This window comes from Xiphophorus maculatus, chromosome 16 (genome assembly GCF_002775205.1).
Source record: "Xiphophorus maculatus strain JP 163 A chromosome 16, X_maculatus-5.0-male, whole genome shotgun sequence".
Classification (NCBI taxonomy): domain Eukaryota; kingdom Metazoa; phylum Chordata; class Actinopteri; order Cyprinodontiformes; family Poeciliidae; genus Xiphophorus; species Xiphophorus maculatus.
In genome coordinates, this window is record NC_036458.1 from 20,166,201 (window position 1) to 20,182,912 (window position 16,712).

The window sequence follows — 16,712 nt, forward strand, 5'->3', positions numbered from 1 at the left end:
AGATTGGGCCTCTCGCGCCGCGGCAGCAGTACATTTGTCTTCGTCGAGCTCCTGTCCTGTAATATGTATGCTTGTTTGAGCTGCCTGCAGGTCTGCCTGTGTCAATATCAAAGTGTTAAACGGTGACAAGCTCGTGTGGGTCCCTGCTGCTTGCCTCTCTGTGTGTTATGCATTCATTTAGGCGGCCCATTGCAATGTTTTACGATTTGAAGTCGTTACTGTTGCGGTGCTTCAAAAAGTATGTTGATTTTACCTCAGAATGGTCAGCATCGTACGGTTTATGTGCACAAATATTTTCCCCCTTAGAGATTTGTTTTATGTGATGTGAAAATCTTGGCCGATACCGATACCCGATGTTAATATTGCCGTCGATAACCAATATGTGCTGATATACATATCACACATTTGCCTACCCTGAGAAAACAATCGCACTTCTCAGCTTCAGTTAAACACCCCACTATCCCACGATGCATCACTATCACATGACCAACCCCCAACATAAACGGCAACAAAATGGAAATAAACATCTGTTATTAATATCGACCAACTTTTACTTATCGGACCAATACCACTACCTAAAATACCTATACTGTTGTACCAATGTGCAGCTATATCATAAATCCCTCATTTTTGCTTCAGTCACCTATCAAACCAGTTTTAATGTCAAAGATAATCCGTATACATTAATAAAAGGCTGCTTTCAGTGGGCCAAAGCTTTCCAGACTCACCTGATCCAATGCCAAAACTAATAATAAAACAAATACTCCCTGAACCTGATAGCTGGTTTGTGCTGCTCTTGCAAAAGCAGCTGCTATCAAATGTTTGTGATAACATACACTGTGGAGAAATGTTGGCCCTTTTTTCTTTATTTAATTATTTTATGTCAACCACATTGGAGGATTTTCAAGCTCGCAAAGTCTTTTTAAGGTCATATCACAGTGTCTCACTCTTATTTAAGCTCGGACTTTGACTAGGGCACATGGAAACCTTTGGTTTTTTTTGTTGAGGTTGACTCAGGTGTGCTTTTTGATCATTGTCCGACTGCATAACCCAAGTCTGCTTCAGCACAAACCGATGACCGGACACTTCCTTCTACACACAGAACCAAGTTGGTCCAAATAGCTTGTTTCCCTTTATCTTTATTAAATCTTAATCAGAAAATGTCACTTTGTGTCTACTAACTTTTCGTCTCGTAGCCTAATTAGTTTGAGGATCTGAAATATTGAGACAAAGTCCAAAGCTGTAATGGGGAACTTTTTGCATTCTTCGCTCTGAATGACTGGTGGTCGTAGGCTTTGTTTTGCCAGCCAAGGTGCACCAGCCTGAATCCAATCAAAGCACATCTGTGTGTACACTGTACGCATGTGTTTATTGCTGCGTCCAGCCTGTGGACTTAATCCCAGGATCATCCCCCATTCATCCTCTCATCCTCCTCACTTACAGCTCTAATCCCGTCATCCCTCGCTCTTTTTCTCCAGCCAGCCCTTTATCCACTTATCTCCCTATCCCGTTATCTCTCGCTCACATCCACTGCACCCCTACTCTAGTCCAGCTAACCTTTTTTTAAAGAATAAATAAATAAAAATGACCCCCTCTACATCTCCAGCACCACGTATCTTTCCCTTCCCTTTCATCCCTCCGGACTCAGTTTCTAGCCAGACTCAGCAGATGCCTGAATGTTTGGCATCAGGGCTTTTTTTTTTTTTTCTCCGCAGAGTTCAGTCCCTCCCATATGAAAGTGCAGCGCAAGGAACTGCACTCCCATCTCTGCAAATTAAGCGCCTCCTAACAATGCAGTGTTGGAAAGTGGCGGACCTGAGCCAGAAGGGGGTGAAAAAAAAGGCGCAATGCAGCGAAATACAGATTCACGTTCAGCTCGGAAGCTCCAGGTTCTGGAATTGGAGCTCAGTTGGACAGCTGCAGGAGAGAGAAAGAGAGGGAGAGATGGTGATCTAGGAGCCTACCCACGCAGCTTAGTTTCTCTTCTGGCCTACCTACCACTGCTTTTTTGCAGCTGACAGCCTGCCATGCAATAAATAAATCATCAAAAAAAAAAAAGCTGCAATGCAGTGGGGGTCGCATTCTGTTCTCTCAGGCAGCCACTGCGTGGATGGAAGACAACATCTTCTTCCTTTCCCGTTTCTTCTCCCTGAAGAGGCTTGAAGCGGCACCAACAACAACGTTCTGACTCCATCCGGAGACGGAGGGTTTAAGTGGCTGCATGGAGGGATGGATGCTTTGATGGATAGGAGGCACTGAGACGGAAAGGGAGGGAAAGTTTTTAAAAAGAGGGGCGGGAACAAGAGGGAGCCAGAAGGGGGGAGCAGCAAGACGTGTAACGCGAGCATGTGAATGACAGCCTCGGAGCGAAGAGAAGAGAGAGAGAGGAGGAGAGAAGAGACTCAGCCTGGCAGGAGGAGAGAGACGGAAAGGCCCAAGGGGGATCAGAGCGGCCGGGCCGCCGAGACGAGGAGAAGAGAGGTTGAGAGTGACAGGCAGACGGAGCTTGCGCGCCGGAGAAGTGGGAAGAAGGGAAGCCGGTTTAAGACGAAGGGGGAGCAGGGGAGGTGGAGAGTGAACTAGGGAGAATTTAAACGTGCGAGACAGACGTGGACTGAAGCCATCTTCAGCTCATGGTCCTGGGGCACAGGCGCAGGAGAGGTGGAGGAGTACGAGGAAGAGGAGAAGAGACGCAAAGGGAAGGAGAGGGAGGAAGCGCCGGGATAGTGGAGAGCTGGTCAGCGGTTCTTCCTGTAGATCAGACGATGATGGGGCTGTACTACCCAGCTCTGCTCCCGGTAAGTTCACTCCTTCGGCAGAGCGTGTTTTCGTAAACTAGCTCTCGCACGTGTCCGTCGATGCAAGGCTGAGCTGCAGAGACACTAATGGTTATTTCCTCTGAGTTTGGTTTGGCTTCGTGTTGAGGTAATTGGCTGTACCGTTTACGGTACTGCCCCTCTCTGCTTTGCTGTGTCTTGGCCCAGGTGAGGCCTCTGTCAGATAGTTGGCAGAGTTTCAGACCAACAGCAGGGCTTGTCCCTGCAGCTCTGCTGTTCTCTCCTTGTATAACACCCTGCAACCGATTATTGCTGATTGCTTTCCTTGTTTTTCTATAGTTCAGGATGCAGTGTTCAGAATTTTGCAGCCAATTTGTGACACTTTTTTTGTAAAGCATTGACCTGCCTATGAAGGTTTTAACTGATTCAGATTTCTCTTAAAGAACTATCACTTTGGAAGAAATCTGAATAGAACAAAATGTTTTTATAGCTTTCTTGCTGAGTGGTCATTTATGTTGGAAGCAAATGGCATGTCACATCAGTCACAATAAAACAGTGACTAATTTACCTTTAGCGTAATAAATTAGTGGTCACAGTGAATCCCAAGATCAAGGACCATTGCTGTCCACAAATAGCTTAACTCTGGAAATACTTACAGCCCCCATCTAAAGACACGTATAAGTGTTCATTTTAATTCTTAAAACACCAAATATACTTTAAATATACAGAGTGGAAACTGTCTTAGCACTAACATAGAAGCTAATATGTATAGTCTTCCTTATCTGTGGTCTTGGGGATACAGCTAATCGGCTCCAAGGAAAATGAACGGCACTCCAGAATTGGCTGCTTTGCCAATGCCAACCAGTAGCATGTCATGTAACATTTGGCATAGGTATTTCAACTTCCCAAGCTTAAATTTCTTTCTTAAATGTTAGAGAAGCTATACGAAACATCTGTGACTAGTGTAGTTTCTGCAAATAATTTGGAGAAACTATGAAATTTAGCGAATACCAAACTGTGAATAAGCGGGGATCCACTGCCGTCACTGCACCCAGCATTGCTAAAGCAGCCAAAATTTGTTTCCTCTTAACCATGTTTGTAGCAGCTTATATTAGCTATTAGCACGGTTCGCAGATAATAGAGCTAGCTAAACTTAAGAAGCCGTCTACTGTGTATGTAATGCAAAAAAAAAAGAGCATTTCCAAATCTAGCATCTTCCATGACGTATCAAAGGGATAAAACTGACCAGCTTTGTAGTTAATTCAGAGTTCCTACTAGCTGCTCAAAATCTTTCTAACTCTCTTGAAAACCAGAATGAACCAAACATGTCGTGGCATGTTGAAACATAAAGTTTCTTGCTGTCTGCTTTGACTGCCCCACAACGTATTTTAAAAGTAGTCGTCTTGCCTGAGAAATGGCGTCCCACCTTAAAGAGTGATGTGAGCAGCTGGTATGGTGCATTCAGTGACTGGAAAAATATTGGATTTTTGAGATTCGCCTCTGATCAAGCTGAAAATTGGCCAAGTCCTGTTCATCACGCCTTCCAAGTTCTTGTTTTTGTTTCGTCTTTTCCGCTTTTATTGTAATATAAAACATTTTCGTGTTGGGTCACTGCGGTGGAGGCGAAACGAGGGCAAAAGCTGCATATCTGCATTGAGCTGGCAGAGTAAAAACACTGTATAGCACTAAAACCGACTCAAAATACTAGATTGTAATGCAGTTGATGTTGCGTACTGGGGGTGTTCTCAGCATATGGTGGGTGTGTCTGTGCTACTTTAGCTGAGAGACAGCCTGAGGATGAGAGCTGCGTTCTGGCCCTGTTGCAGCACGTCCAGCTCTCCGCTCGTGGTTTCCTCTGGGCCCGAGGGCGGGCGGCTGTTGGGATCGCATGGAGATGGTAGAAGAGGGGAATGCGCACGGATGCGAGGTAGCGACAGCTGAAAACCGCATGTGTTGACATGCACATTTACTTTTGATACTGCAGGCTTTCTCCGTGCTGACTGCACACACTGTCACGTTGTGTTTCGCACGCTCGTGTTTGTGTGCGCCACATCATGTCGGTGAGAGGCAAAGGTTTTGTCCAGCATTTTTCTCTTTTTACCGTCGTCATCCAAGCTGTCCGACCAGCTTAACCTTCATCTGTGCACTGGATTATTTTTTTAATTTTTATTTTTTCCCCTCCGAAGGGGTCTTTTGTGGGCTCTAGTGTCACTTATACAAAAGTAGGCTGACGAGAAGGGGGAAGAAAAGGGGGGAAGACATGCGGCAAATATCGCCGGGTCCAGGAGTCGAACCCGTGATGGCTGCGGGTTCGACTCCTCTTCTCTATTCCCTACGCCACCACAGCACGCCCATCTGTGCACTGGATTGAGAGAGGCAGGTACTGAGGCACACTGGTTTCTGCGCACAAAAATACCACTATTAAAGAACTTCGCTCCAACATTTCCACCTATCTTTGATTTAAGCCTGTTTTTTAGCCAATCAACAGAATTTAGCTGATTCCTGTTTTTTGTGCCTTTCCAGCCTTTATTGGTCATTAATAATTCAATCTACAGAAAGAAACGATGTCACACTGTGTGTGAGCTTGTAAAACAAGAGTTTTGCTAAGGCTGTGACAAGATTAGCCATGTTAAAGTACCAGGATATTTTTCTTCCATCTTAAATTTGCTTCCCAAAGTGTTGTCTTGGAGCTGTCAGCTTGTGTCTTCCTATAGTGAGGGAAAGGCAAACAGCTATCTAGAACCCCAGAGGGAAATGTACTGGCTTGACAGTTAAACCCAAAACCACTCATGCTGTAACCCTGGCAAAGTCTAAGTTTGAAGTAATCTTTTAATATTACCGACACATTTCATCTGATGGAAGTTGTTGTAACATATTGAAGTGGCTCAGCCAATCCTAACTAGAGCACCTCTTTAACAAAAATAAACTTTTCTAAACACAAGTTGAAACAGGCAAAAAGCAGACCAGCAATTATGAAAAAGGTTTGTTCTAAATCAGCCAATAATATGAACAATTGTTGGCTTAACTGTGTGATTGAGGCTCTTATGGTGATGTTTAAAAGAAGATAGAGCTCAAGCTTCTTACGTGGCTAGTTAGCATCGCTCCAAAGTTTACATGCTAACAGAGCTGAAGTCGGTATCTGCTTTTAGCTTCCCAGCAACATTAGCTACAGTATTATTTCACAGCTTACCGTAAGTCTAGGCTGGATTTGATCATCTTTAGTCCAGAATCTAAAAGTATGTACACCAATCAATCTTTTTCTGGATTATTCGATATTATGAGTTGACCTAATTTCCTTCATTTTTAGGAGGTCGCAATCGGCAGATATTTGAATGAGGAACCGATTTTATCCAGGGATCTACGGACCAGGTCAGGTCTGCACATGTGCGTTTAACAAAAATCCTCCCCCAACTGTTGCCAACTTTGTGACTTTGTCAGTATATTTAGCGACATTAAAGACAAAATAAATCTTTTTCGGCCGGGATCGTAATCGGCAGGTCAGGCTTTTGAAACATGGGTGATCGACCAGAAACCTGCACCCATGTTCAATATTTAAAACTGTTTAAAATTTATGGAATCTTTCACTCATTAGTAAAACCACAACAAGGGAGCATATTCAAGCTTTTTTAGACATCAGGGCCGTCTTAGAGTTACACATGTAGCATAAAACCATGACACAAACCTAAAGTTAAATACTGATTACAGTTTCTTTACAACTCTGGTTGTGATTTGTGAAACCTTAATCTGCGTACCCAAATGTAACGAGCTTTAATTTTCCCACAAATAATGCTTTTGTGACCCGGAAACATCCCCATACCTGGCAGACTTTGTATCTTACCTTAAATCTTAAGGGTTTCTAAAGATGGCCAACATTCCTGAGTCCCGTAGACAGTGAGTGCTCCTATAGTAACAGCTTCCACACTGAAGGGTGGGGTGTCGCTTGTGTACCCCAGCTGTGTTGCATTAACTGACGGGAAAAAGATTCAAGTTTTGACATCACGTCAGTGCTGGCCAAGACCCGGCGTGTGTTTTTATTGGGACTTTTGTTCAGATTCGAGTGCTTCGTCAGCTTGACAGCGATCCTGCAGTTGAACGGCTGGATGTCGACGTTCAGTTGTAAAGCTATACTAAACATAGAGTGTTGCGTAAGTATTGAACAAACACCTCTTCGTCCTTACACACCACTTATGCGTTTTTATATATTCAACAGCACACATACTGGTCCATCCTCACAATTTAAATGCCTCTCTTGCAGGAGAGTTTTCTGGTTTCTCCAGTTGTTGTTTTTTTCGATATCCCTGCAAGCATGTGCAGCTCTAAGCTAAACACATTATTCATCTCCGACGAGAATGACGGCAAATGGAGGATGGCGCTCGTAATGAGGGGTAGAGGGGGTAGTTCCGCGTGGGAATGCGCTGTGAAGGTGACACTCCACCAGCCACGCCGCTGCTCTGCAAATTTTCTCCCTCTATTTTTGGCAGCCCGTCTCCAGAAGGTTTGGAGACGACCAGAGTTATTTGGAGAATAGAAGTAACCGTGAGTTTATCTGCGGAAGATCGAAGTCACAGTTTTACCAGTTGCGTTGGGGGTTGAGAAATAAAATAAATAAAAGAGCAAATAAAGAGAAGATTTCATGATTCACTGCTTTTTATGAGAAAGGTTGAAAGCCTTCAGACTTCACTCTGGTATCCTGCTTTGTCTGGAGAAAGTATTTTCTCTGTCTGCATTAGTATGGAAAGATGACAGAGAGTGAAGTGATATTTCTTTCCAGGCTTCGTTCCCAATTCATTTGATTGTCCAAGGATTGTCTATTCGGCCATCTATGTATCTATTCATACTTCCGTTTATCATCAGTTCATCTATTTACGCATCCATCCATCCATCCATCCATCCATCCATCCATCCATCCATCCATCCATCCATCCATCCATCCATCCATCCATCCATCCATCTCTTCCTCTATTTCTGTCTTCTTTCTCTGCTTCTTTCTTTCTCTCTCTCCATCTTTCTTCTCAGTAGTAAGAAGGAAAATAAGTTACATTAACTTTTGATTAATTAATATTAACCAGAAGTTAATTTAAATGCACACCAGATTTTTTTTATTTATTTATTTGTAGAACAGTTTAAAAATGATTTAAAACCGATTTTCCTTTCTTTTGACAAACATTGATAACATTTTGTCGGTCTTTCCTAATATACACTGAAGTGAAACCACATTCAGACATTTCAAGCCCCGACCGCTGTAAAAATATCTGTCATACGCATATTTATCTTTTGTGTCACGTGAAGTCAGAAAGTTCACATGAAAGACGCGCGGCCATTCTCTGGTCTCATCAGGCCGGTGGATGTAACTTTGTGCTCCCGTCCGTCCCTGCTGGGCTGTAATGGCTACCTGCCCTGCTGTCGGCACATATCAGGCCGATGCCAGCAAACACAAACTGCAGGTAGCACATGAATTAGACAGCACCGCTCTGAAGACTGAACCTGGATGTCCATATATTGGCAGTGACCATCTAAACGTGAATGTGCCTAGCTTTAAAAAGAAATAAAGAAATCACAAGTAGACCAAAAACCTCCATTCTGAGCCCTTTTTTGTTTTTTTGAAAATGAGAAACTACATTAAAATAACCCCTCTCATGGAGATTTATATTTCTGAGCCAGCTGTGCTGCACATTTGTCAAAGTGACAAATCAGTTTAGTCAGAGATTTAATCAGGAGCACTTAATGCCGAGCCAAATCATCTACCTACCACACCGGACAGAGTCACAGGATGAGATTAATGGGATTCGTACCGTCTAACCCTGGAAGTCCCAGTTAAAGCAGAGCTGTCTGCACCGCTGGCCTAATGTAGTGTGTGAAGCCTCTTCACCTCTGGGTTAACCGCTTCCCCGCCGTCCGACGCTAGCGCCGCTCTGAGCGCCCGCCGTCTCAGGCTCCCGAGCTGCGTGCAGTCGGAGGTGAGGTGTGAAAGTCGCCTCGCACCGCGCGTTGATGTGGAACACAGAGGTGTGTCCAAACAGCCCAGCAGCATGTCTGGAACATCTAAAAACCGTAGAGAAGCGACCAGGGCCGGGTAAGGATAAAGGCCCCTGGGTAGGAGCCAGATTTGATACCCTATCTGCTACGGAAAATTTTCTTCCACTAATGCAAATTACAATACATTCATGGGTAGTGACGTACATGAATTGATATATTGATTTAGGACATATCCTGATCAGTAGTCCATGTTATCTCCCTCCTACCCCCTACTTAAATTCATAATTTTTAAATACTTATGTGTTGTTTATAGGCCTGTCACAATAACGGATTTTCTGAAATGATGAACTCTCCCAGATGTTATTGCGATAAACAATATTATTGTTGTTTTGAGACTATTTTCTTGTAACATAACGGTAATAGCATAATGACGCAATAACACATTCCCAAAGATCAATAAACTTACTTAAATTCTGATTAGCATTTAACACTGGAACTGGGAGACATTTTAAATATCCGAAATAAATTAACAAAACAGAATCAACGAATAAAATGCACTGTTAAGTATCTGTAAACAAAATTGTCCTTCCAAAAAAAGGGCCTAGTTTAGACCGAAGCACAAGACTGAAGACTTTTGTCATCTAGTTTTTGGTAGAAAGAAAGGAATGAGAAAAGAGGGAAAAACAAATCAATAAATCATGTAAGTGGAAACTATTCCGATTTTGACAGATACCGTTTTTTTTTGTTTGTTTTTTTGTTTTAGTCTGAAAAGTCACTAAATACAGCTACAAAGTGGCTAAGTTGATATTGATAACTGCGCATTTTCAGGCCTTTGCAGAGGCAAATAAGATTGGTGTATAAGATCGGTTTCAGACACAAGTATCGGCCAAAATTAAGGAAATTGGGGTCGATTTATTGCCGCATCTCTAGTTGATACATTAATTAATATTAACCCTATTCTTTTATGTGGACAACCTGGTTTCTGTCAATCCAAACAATCTTGCAGCTTCATATATAAAGCCTGACCACTCTTGATTTATCTACCAATAATTTATATTAAACTTTCCTCTTTATACTTTAAAATATCTTGGACTAATTTTTCAATATATTATTCTATTTAACAAAAGGTCTCAGCTATAATAGAACAGGGTTATAACAGAAACAGGATCATCTAAATATCGGCACAGGTTTGTATTTTGAGGCTTCATTGCCCAGGGTGGCATAAAGAAAAGCCCCGTCCCTCTGATTATGATAACGACGCCGACGCTGACGATGATCAGAATTGTCAATAACCGACGAGCCGCGTGTCACAGATCTCAGCAGGCGCACAAAAGCCGCTGGCGCCGAGCGACAGCGGCCGCTTTGCTTGAGTCATGAGCTTCCAGTTTCACACGTCACGGCAGAACGTCTCCGATTCACACGCAAGCTTTACGCTTCTTTCAGTCGGGTTTTCGAGCTCAGACGAAATCTTAAATAAAAAGAAAAGTGAAAAGTCCCAGAGGCTATGTGAAGCCTGTGTGTGAGACTACGTGAATCTACGGGACTCCTGGGGGTCCCAGGGAGTTATTAGTTGTCGCCAGAGGGAGAACACCAGTCTTGAAATGAGCAGTTCTATTGAGAACAAATGCGGGTCTGCGGCGGCCGCAGCGTGCGACTAAAAGTTCTGTAAAGTGGCTCCAAACCCTGACTCTGCATTTTCGGCTTTTCATTGTTCAGTGTATTGTAGGGAAAGTTTTATTTGATTAAATTTTTTACTATACCATCTGTGCTATGCTGCTGTAAAACTACATAAAATATGTTTACAGTGCCTCACAAAAGTGTTCACGCCTCTTGGATTCATTCAGGATTGGTTGGGAAACTACCACAAAGTTGAATGTGCTTTATTTGGATTCATGGCAGACTAACATAAAAAAAGTTAGGAAGTAGAAAAGATAAGGTTTTAAAATCTGCAGCTCTTTTTTGGTGTATTATTGTCCACCAGCTTTGCACATCCAGAGAATGAAGTGTTTCCTTATCCTCCACAGGAAATGATCTCAGGCTCCATCAGATGATTCATGTCATTTAGTCATTGTAGCATCAATGTGTGCAAAAGTCGCTTGGATTCGAGATTTAATGGATGATTATATTTCAAGTGCCGTACATTTACTCTCTGCATACAGATGAGGCCTTTGACCATTTTCTCTCTTTTTCTTTTTATCTTCTTTACTTTCTCTCTTTCTCTTGTTCTTTCTTTGTTTGGTCTTTGATTTGTTCTTTTATTTGTTTGTTCATTCTTTTGTTTTTGTTTTGTCATTTGATCTTTTCTTTTTTCATTTGTTCTTTCAATCATTTGTTCATTCTTTAGTTTGTTTCATTTGTTCAATCGTTTGTTCTTTTCTATCTTTTTCTTTTTGGTTTTGTCTTTTTATTCTTTCTCTATGTTTTCTTTCTTTCTTTCTTTCTTTCTTTCTTTCTTTCTTTCTTTCTTTCTTTCTTTCTTTCTTTCTTTCTTTCTTTCTTTCTCTCTTTCTTTCCTTCCTTCCTTCCTTCTGCTCAAATGAGATCAGAGGTGAATGTAAATGCACACCACACTTGTCTGATTTGTATTTATTTATTATGTGCAAAGCAATTTTTAAAAAATCATGCGTTTTCCTTCCTTTTGACAAATGTTCACCAACATTATGTTGGTCTGTCCCAATGCACTAAGGCTTGTGGTTCAATTACGACAAATTTCAGGGGGTATGAAAGGTTTTTCCAAATACTCACAGACATATTTGATTAATAAATTTAGTTTGTTTTGAATGGAACAAATGGTGGGGTGAAAGGCCCACACGTACACGACCATATAAGGAAATAGGCTGTGGCCTGTCCTTTGATGGACATCGCAGTGCAGACGGAGCTGTAAGCTGTAATGGTGTCTGCTGGTGGTTTACAGGAGAAATTACCGCCTGGGTTTCATCAAGCAAAGGGAGTCGAGGTGGTTGGGTTGGGGGGTTTTGTTAGGAAGATGGGAGATGAAGGTAAACACCACTTACTGGAACCGCAGAGGAAGAAACGAGACGGTTCGCAGGACCCGAACCTATAAGTAGAGCGGCTCTCTCTCTGCAGACGGCAGTCGGTTCCACTAGTCTAATTATCATGTATTACTGTGATTGATGAGCTTCAGCAGCTTCACTACGTGGCTGTCAGTTCTGTCTGCGCTTTAGGAGGCTGGAGTTGGAGGCTGGAGAAGGCTCCCCCTCCCCCACATCGCCTCGCTCTGTGTGTGCGGAAAGCCATATGGTGTCACAGGTAGCCGAGCTGCTGCGCATTTCTGTGTGTGCATGAGTGGAGTGCTTTAATGACTGTGCTTTCCCCTCCGTTTTATCTATTTATTTATTTCTGCTTTTTGTTACGGCCGTGTCATGTTGCCAGAAAATAACCTTTCGCCTGATAACGTGATCTTCTCTGTCACATCGGCTCAGCTTGGTTTTTGTGCCGTCTGTTTAAATCACATCTCAGAGTGTCAGAATTCACAGCGGAAAGTTTTTTTTGTTGTTGTTAATGTTTTCAGGCCAGCTGTAACTCCAAAAAGGAATGCCTCATCATTTCCTATATGGCCCCACTCTTAGGCCTCACTTTTATTATTCCCATCATACTTTTTTTTGTCTTTTTTTCCATTTTCTCCCTCTTCTGTTAGACCATATGATCGTGCCATGTGGAAGCAAGCAGCTCCTTAGTCAGCAACTCTTGTGCTGATTTCAGTCTGTCTCATTATTATTATTATTGTTATTATTATTATTATTATTATTATTACACCATTAGGCTATTTAGACATCTATTAGTGAACAATAAAGTTTCCCTATTTTGTACTTTTGGGTTTAGAAGCATTAAGATATTTTAGCATTAAAAAAAATGTGTGGATCAGCGATACAGAGATTTCTGGTGTTATATTTTCTCTGGAATTTATATAATTAAACCAACACAAAGTTTTGTATAATTATAATTATGAAGTGAAAACAAGAATATGCTTTTTTTATGCATTTGTATTCAGCTGTCTTTACTTTGATTCTTAAATAAATGGGCAATATGAACGTATCATTTTATTGCCATATTTTGTGCAATTATTGGTAGCAACAATAATAAAAGTGATAAGAATAATTTTCATTACTACTTTCTTTTAGGTAGTAGCTGTGACTGCATCATAGTCACACAAACACAAATGCGGCTCAACATTCCCATTTGCATCTTTAATACACCAGTGACATTAAAAAATTGTGATTAGTATCACTAGCCTGCACATGCTCTCACTGAACAAACATTGTAGAAAAACGTTTAAAAAAACCCAACAAATCTTGACGAAACGGACCATTTAAAAAGAAAAAAAAAGTCATTCATTGGAATTTATTGAAATAAACGATAAATCAAAGTTCTTATCACAATACGGAATTTATCACCATAAACGCTAAATTTCCATCCCTGTCGCCTAGTTGGTAAAACGGCATGTAATTGAATCTCCAGCTAACTCTGGAGGAGCTGGTGAGATCCGCACCTCCGGTGGGAGAATGGGTCGACTAGGTGTGGGTTAGTTATAGGTACGACGGCATACCACTGTTTCAAACACTCTAAAATATTCAGTCGAACTATTTCTAAAGTCTTTTTTAAAGAAGATTCTTGAGAAGGATTTGTGGGGAACGGAGTGTTCCTGCCCGGCGCAACTACAATCAGTCTGATTTCTGTTGGCCCGAAGCAACACAGTAGGCTGTTTGGAAAGTCACAGCATGGAAACTGAAGGAGCACGGCTCGTTACTGCAATAAAGACGGAACTGTTTCTTAGCTAGGCTTTTTAGGCGGCTAATATCAGCTCCTTGAGGATTTAATCTGTTCCTCCATGAAGAGCAAAACACCAAGAAGCAATCTCATCTCCAGCCCCACAACTCTCATGTCTTGGTTTAGTCCTCTAGTATTGTGTGTATTTGTTTTAAAATAAATCTTCCAAAACTCTTGAAAAAATCTCACTTTCTTCTAACTGATTTTCTACGCTTGTCTTAAGCAAAATAGTAGGAATTAACGTCGTTTACAACATTATTGTAGCCAGTGGTGGGCACTGTTAACTTAGTTAAAGCACTAATTATAAACTTTAATTACACTAACACTAAAGTGCTACTCCAACTGAGCTAATGCTAAAGCACTAACTTCAAATCAAATGATATCTGCCCTTGAAAGACTGTAACCCTCAAGGACCAATTTAATTTTGAAACAATTCACATGTTCTAAAATGCATCCTAGATATTGTATTTACGTTTACATGTTGTTCTCTACTGTTTGTTTTTTTTTGGTATGAAATTGTTGGTGAAAAAAGAGAGGAAATGGAACTGACTTCTCCCACTTCAAAATAAGAGCATGAACATAAACGTCTATCTACTTGAAGAATTCTTAGCGGTCGATAACCAAACCTTATCCGGAAAAATGTATTCAGGAAAAATTCATATAGGGAAATCTAAGTGCGCCAATTGTTTTTAAAAGTGATCGAAATCACAATACGGAAAGTTAGCTCCGCATTAGCAGAAGAGTGCCCACCACCAATCGTAACGGCAATATTAGCAGCACAAATATAATAATTGCTATGTGTTATTTGCTTTAAACAACGACACATAGTTTAGTTAACTCAGCAAAACTGTAGCGTTTTTACTCGAGGGTAAAATCTTATGTAAACATTAGAACTATTAGTTACGCAGTCCTCAGATTTGGCCATTATGTAAGAGTGGCAAGAAGACTTGAGACCCTCCAAAGGGACAGCCGGAGCTCCAACAAAATGATTTGTATCAAAATATAGTCATGTTACAATGACCCAGTCATAGTGTGGTTCTGAATCAGATTTTGCAAGAGTTTAAAAAATTAGGCATTCTCCATCCAGTTTGACTTAATTTGAACTAGTTTACTTTTCAATCGTGGCATAAAATCTCAACAAAATACGTTTAAGGGAAGAAAATGCGGGAAATAAAGTTTGAGGGGTGTTAATACTTCTTTAAGGCGGTGTAGAAAATGAACCCCACGCTACTAAATCAGCCTCAGGATACAAGTAGATAATCAGAGTCTAGATTGCAGAATCGCAGTCAATAAAGACTTCTCTCCCTGCACTCAGCCTCCTCTTTTTTCTTTTTTTTCACCACTCAATATTTCATTCATCCTGTTTTCCTTCCTTCTGCCCAGCACTTTGTGTGCTGTATGAAATGAAGCCCCGAGCTAGGCTTCATACAGGCTACCGCACGCTCACGAGCTCGCGTGCCTTAACAAGTGCGCTCATCCAGGGAATTACAGAAGCCTGGTCTTCTGACTAGTCTGAGTCGCGCTCAGCGAATTACTTTTGTATTTATCTCTTTGAACAGATTTGTTGTCTTTGTTTCCATCAGCTGGTGACAATAAGCACGTACAATAAGATGCAGCAGCACAGGTTTTTCCCCAGCGCTTCCTATCTCTCGCTCGTCCGGATTGTGCGACATCCCCTATCTGTCGGGCCCAGGCCCCAGAAGCCGTCTGTGCTGCAGATGGGCCTTTTAGCCTCGGCTGCCTGCTTACTGCCAGAGCGCCCATCACTGCAGCAGAGCGGCGAACTGTCAGGCTATAGGATTAGAGGGAGAGCCCAGTCGCGTTGCGGCATCTTAGTTACTCCGGCTAATTAAAAAGGCTGTCTGGAGACGGAGTGTCTCCGGGCGTCAGCCAGCCCAGATACAACTCATGGCAGAGGGCCAGTCGCTGGTTCACATGACATTACCATGGGATCATCGGGAATGGACCAGAATTTGATTCATTATATATACCATTATGATTAGTTAGCAAAGATTCTATTTACAATGTAGAGTGTGATATAAGCACATTCCTGTAGGAATATGCACAGTCTCTGAACATCCATAAAAAGTCTTAAATTCATGTATCTAAAACTATAGCCCTAAATGTCTTGAATTCATGACAGAACATAAATTGCCCTTAAATGCAATGTCAGGACACTCTTGTAAAAGAGATTGTTGATCTAAAGGACTTTTATCCTGGTTAACCCTCTCGCAATCTTAGCGCAACGTGTAGGAGGAGCGTGGGGAAACGAGGGGTTGTTCGTCAGACTGTCAGTACCCGAAACTACACACACACACACAAGATCTTGGCGGGTGCTGTAGTGGCGCAGGGGTAAAGCATAACCCATATATGGAGGACTTAGTCCTTGACTTGGCTGTCCCAGGTTTGACACATGTCACATGTCTTCCCCCTTTCTCATTACCCAAAAAACCTTTAAAAAAAAATCTAAACCTCACAAAAACACACGCCGGATAATTGTGATTCCGCCAGACCGCAAACAGAGTAAAAAACCTGTGGGGTCCAAATAAGGAGGGCTAAATAAACTTTGAAGAAAAAGAAATGTGTTAATCACAGGTCTTACATTTTTGTTGTGATTATTTAATCTCGTATATTCTATGTAGTTTTAATTTTTCTCACGGGACTTTAATGTTGCACAAAAGTTTGAGTTGCGCTCAGACATCTTTCCTGCATCCTGTGACTCAGCAATTGTTGCTACCTGTAACCAGCTGCTAATATATTATTGCTAGCTAGCTTGTTAGCTAGATATTTTACATATACGGAGGGTAAGTGCAAATTGATCGCCAGTTGGCTGGACAATGTTATCGTTTGCTATTGGCTCTCCTACTCGTACATTTCATTTATTTGCAATTTTATTTTTGCACATTTCTATCGTGATACAAGTCTTAAATTCTATTCATAATTCATAATCAAAATTAATATCTGACTGCTGTGAAGGCTGTAGGCTCCTAAAGTTGCTCTTTATTGGTGTGATTGTGTAACATGAAGTTGACTCTTAACTATTAAGAAAACTTTTTGGTTTTGTTTTGTTTTTCTGGTTTAAAATGCCTTTTTCTCCTCTTCTTTTTGTTCTCTATTAACATTTCTTTCTCTTTCTTTACTGTAAAGCTTACCCTCATACAGCTCAGTCCG

At 41.5% G+C, this 16,712-nt stretch overlaps 1 protein-coding gene across 4 annotated transcripts in view; it reads left to right on the forward strand.

The window, feature by feature from the left end:
* LOC102223834 (RNA binding protein fox-1 homolog 2-like) overlaps positions 1 to 16,712 on the forward strand; it is a 67,317-nt gene that overhangs the window by 18,829 nt on the left and 31,776 nt on the right. The gene's annotated exons all lie outside the window — the stretch shown is intronic.